This window comes from Ictidomys tridecemlineatus, chromosome 4 (assembly GCF_052094955.1).
Source record: "Ictidomys tridecemlineatus isolate mIctTri1 chromosome 4, mIctTri1.hap1, whole genome shotgun sequence".
NCBI classification, from domain to species: domain Eukaryota; kingdom Metazoa; phylum Chordata; class Mammalia; order Rodentia; family Sciuridae; genus Ictidomys; species Ictidomys tridecemlineatus.
This window is the reverse complement of record NC_135480.1, coordinates 180,513,900-180,519,069: the sequence shown is the minus strand read 5'-3', so window position 1 is coordinate 180,519,069 and position 5,170 is coordinate 180,513,900.

Sequence of the window (5,170 nt, the reverse complement as noted above, 5' to 3'; positions counted from 1 at the left end):
AAGTGTTGATAAGACACCAGTTCCTCCTAATAGGAATGAGTTATATTTGTTTTCTTGGTATAGTCCAAAGTTAACACAAGAAGTATTAAGAAAACTCAAGAATCCAAGTACTGTGCAGTAGAAGTGAAGTGCTTCATGAGCCAGAGATAGGCTAGGAAAGAACACAATACTCACAGATCTCTAAAAACTCTACCATAATTGTCTTTATGTAGTAATTTAACAAACATTTGCTAAATAGCCTCCATATGCAGGCCAAGTGCTGGAGCTGCAGTAGTGACCGAGGCAGGTATGTTCTCTCTTTTTTTTTTAGAGAGTGAGAGAGGGGAGAGAGGGGAGAGAGACAGAGAGAGAGAATTTTTATTTTTTAGTTCTTGGCGGACACAACATCTTTGTTGGTATGTGGTGCTGAGGATCGAACCCGGGCCGCACGCATGCCAGGCGAGCACGCTACCTCCTGAGCCACATCCCCAGCCCAGGTATGATCTCTTAATGTCAGAGGCCTTCTCACAATTGATCCTCTCACCATTTTTAAACAGAAAAAACTATAATAGCTAACATTTACTAGGCACTTATAATAATGATCTCATTTAATCTTAAAGATTACAATCCCAGGGGCTGGGTTGTGGCTCAGTGGGGGAGAGTGCTCGCCTAACATGCATGAGGCACTGGGTTCCATCCTCAGAACCACATTAATGTAAAATAAAGATACTGTGTCCACTTAAAACTAAAAAATAAATATTAAAAAAAATTATAATCCCATGAGATAGGTACTTCAGATGTAGGTAAGAGAGACCTCTAGTTTACAGGTGAAAAAATGAGTCAGAGAAATTACTTAACTTGCCCAAGGTCACAGAGTGGTGATAGTAGCATAGAGACTTGTAGGTAGACAGTGCAGACATACCATTTTGTCAGAATTCTGATCAATGCCCTACTCTTCCTCTTCCCAATGCCCCCTTAGTCTGTTTTTACTGTCCTCAACTCCACAGAACAGAGAGGGAAACTGGTGACTGTATCTACACTGATCCATTTAACTCAAGACTGTAGCCCCTGTAGTTTTACAAAAGTAATGTTTTAGCACCTGTAATTTCAGTTTTCTACTCTAACTGAAAACTGGTATAAAGATGGTTGCAAATCGCTCAGCAGTCCTGCAGTTTCAGGCATGTTTGTAGCTTCTGACAATCATTTTAGCTGCTGACAGACTTACTGTTATGAATATGCTAGATTGATACAGTCTTCACACATATTGTTACAACCAAATCAAATCTCATAAATATTTGAACCCACTATAACCTAATTTGAGATTTGATTTGGTTATAACAATTTACTCTAGAATGTTTTACATTATTAAGTTATCCATTTTTTAGATGCCTATTGTGAGCCAGGAATTGGGTTAGCTGTAATAAAAAGACAAAAGTAGATTCTGATCCCATGGACTCATGGAGCTCAGCCTAGTGTGGATGACACAGACTGGTAGCATAATGTGGTATGTACTCTGATAAAGAAACGAACGTAAAGAACCAGATATAACGGTGCATGCCTGTAATCCCAATAGCTCTGGAGAAGAAGACATGAGGATCACAAGTCAAAGCCAGCCTAGGCAACTTAATGAGAGCCCCAATCTCATAATAAAAAGGGCCCCTGGATTCAATCCCCAAATAACACCAAAAAAGAAAAGAAATGCTACGGGAATAGACAGCACTTAACGTGTAGAAGGTGGAGAAGAAGAGTGGAGAGACTGGGTAGAGTTAAGAGGCATTTCAAGTAAAAGAAACAGCATATGAAAAGTTCTAGAGTTGGGAAACCATGGCAAACAAGGAACTGGGGAACTTTACTCAGGAGGGACACATTAGAAGATAGGATCGTCACCACTAGGTGGAGCTGATTGTCACTCACATGTGAGCAAAGTTAGCTTTTTGATGTTTTGGAATTACTTAGCCATGACATCATTTAAACAGAACAGAGAGACTAGAGATACAGGCACAGATAAATCCATGTGGATTTCTGGGAGGATGTCAGTCTTATTTTTTTCCCAGAAACAGAATGAAAATGACGATAGAAAGAAAAATTAACTTCTCAGGGGATGCCAAGCACTGTACTGAATGAATACCTCCCACATGATTCATTTCATCCTCAATACAATCCTATGATGTAGTCAATAGTTAACAGATGAAGAAGAAACTGAAGCAAGGAGGCAAAATAACTTGATAATTAGAGGCAGAGCCATTTGCAAGAAAGTGTGACTTCATAAGAAATATATTTAACATAGTGCTGAATCACAATAAACATTCAACAAAGGCACAATATGATTGAGAGAGCAGGAAGATCTTAGATCGCTATGGTTCAATTTTGCTCTACAAGATGTGCTACTGGAACTCTATGTCTAAACAGAAACAAAAAGTAGTCCCAATCTGAGGTCTGCCTCAGATAAACATGCTGGGATAAATATGCTGGGTTTATGAAAGTCTTCAGAAAAACTTCAGAATTACTTAGAAAAACCTTCATTTCTTATCTTCCTGATGACAAGTAATATACTAGTATGGGTTTCCACTTAGTATAAAAGAAAGAAAAGTAAAGGTCTGATAATTGCATTTCAATTTTGTGACTCAGCAGAGTGACCCTGAAGCCTATTTTCCTGTCTCTAAAATAAAGACAAGGCCCAAGATCCCTTTCTGCTTTCACATCCTAACTTTCAAATCTTTTCACTCCATAGATTTCAATAATCTGAAATCCTGAGTTTAGCATTATTATATTAATGGGGATATACTGTTGTTCCAATTTTTGTCCACAACTTTCCTTACAAAAGAAGAATGAGAAAAAAAAAAGGCTAACCTAGAATAAGAGACGCTTCAGCTATGGTGGGCTGCCTCTAGAGAAGGTTTAGTCTCAGAATTCATACTAATTCCTTTTTTTACCACCATAAAATAAATTTTAAATGCAGTCATAAATATCAGAATAAATCAATTTTGAAGACTTATTTCAATATATAAGGAAAGGATGTTTCCACTTAGAGAGATTGAAAAAAAGAAATAAAAAAATCTGAATACACAAAACAGCCCAACAAAGCCAACTTCTCAAGATCTAGGAGCAGAAGCACAGAGCCAAATTAACTCAGATCATGGAAACCTTTACTGAGTACTATGTGCCTTTGCTAGATGTTGGGGACTAGATTAAGACACTGTCCTTTTCAAATAAATTTCAGTAATTGTGAGGCCTTCTATAAATAAGAATTTAATAGCTAGTATTAGGAAGAAACCAAACTTGCACAGAAATCCCTAGAAGAGAAAGCTTAATTTTCCTTTGTAATGGGACAACTACTATCCCAAGCCTTAATATTTAGGATATTTTCAAGTATTTCCATGCTAAGAATGTCCTGCTGGGTAAGTCCAATCCAACTGACACAAAACCTACCAATGTTCTATTATTTACTCTCATGTAACTGTTTTATCATAAGTCAATCAGGAATACTTTTGTGATAGTAAGCAGTCAAAATGTTACTGCAGACCCACTGGGACTTGAGTTTACCATCAATCAACTGAGAGTCCTCAGGAAAAAAAAAAAAAAAACTTAAGAAATTAAAGTTAAAGGCATTCCACAATAGCAAATGATAATGAGAATAGAGTCAAGCTTATAGCTTCCTAAAAAAAAAAGTGTCTCCATCCCCGTGGGTTTAGAAGACACATGATGGTTTCTTTATTTTCTTCACAATATCAAATTATACTCATCACTGGAATGGCAGAAACATTATTCCATAAGCAAAACTCTTGCCCTTAAAGAACCTATGTATCTGGATGCCTATGTATCTGGACAGAGAATAAGAAAAATCAAGAAATCCAATGGTGATTCATGAAGAATGCTATAGTTAGTAGACACAGCTCAACATCTTTGAAAAAGATCTCTACTAAATCACGTTGTTAATTGACATGCCTTAGAGTGCACCTAATTTTGGTCAAAATTGCTAAGATGTTTCCAAGGTAACAAAAAAGGAAAGCAAAAAGATAATTCATACAAGATCTGAAACGTTTTTTATTTTAAATTGAGAAGTTTCAGTGCTTCTATAATAATCTTTAAAATTGGCATGTATAGACATTAAAGAAATTATTCTTATAATGTTCTTATGGATCTAGAGCTTAATTTCTAATTTTGGGGAGCCTATGAATTTTCCAAGTTCCTTTAACAATCAGAAAAAAAAGCCACTAAAGATATTGTACATATAACTCAAAAACAATTTAATGTGCAATTTGGGGGGGCTCCCAAAGTACTCTCTTCTGGAGTGAGATAAACTGGACTGCCAGAAAAATCACCACCATTTTTGGTCATTATCTGAAAGTGACTGAGAGCTCACTTTATGTTGATTGGACCTCAACTTCTCAACCAGAGGAACTGTCTCTAAATCAAGCCTCCCATGGAATCAGTGCTTCCCTCTACAACATCTCACAAGCCCCACAATCCCTCAGTGATGGGCAGCTGATTTTCTCAGCCAGTTGTCATAAATAGCTAATATCCAACTCTAAACAACCTGTTGCCCTAGTAGTCCATTTGTGCCAAGGCACAGTATGTACAGGAGCAGAGCCTCACTTCATCAATCATGGCCCTGTACATGTGTTGGGTGGGACGATCAACAGATTTGTGACCTATTTTGAAGACCATGTAAGATTCCCCAATTAGGTTCATTTCTTAGCCCATATATCACATGCCTTTATGGAATCCATCACAAGTTCTGTGATGGCAGCTAGTAACTACAAAGAGACATAGAATTTGTCCTTAATCATCATCTAGGATAGGTAATGCTCAAAAGGGATACATTTTATACAACTCCTTACAGAAAAGAGAAACCATGTAGCTTATTATTACTATAAAACAAGAACTCTCAACCTAAAGGGCCAGGCAGTGTGACATTCCCTGAGAAATAAACCTCAATCTCTTACCCCACAGTGAATGATGGAAAAAAAATTTAGCCAAATTGACATCTTTTAGGCATGATGTCTCCTCAGAAGAGACTCAATAAAACTGGGAGAAAACTATTTCAATAATCAAAGAAATAAATACTTAAAACTCAGGCAGCTTCTAAATTTCACTTCTGTTAAGAAAACTCATTTCTAAAACAGCATGTGTAAAATCTACTAGTAATAACAAAGAATAAAATTTCAAAGAAAAACCACTAACACAAAAA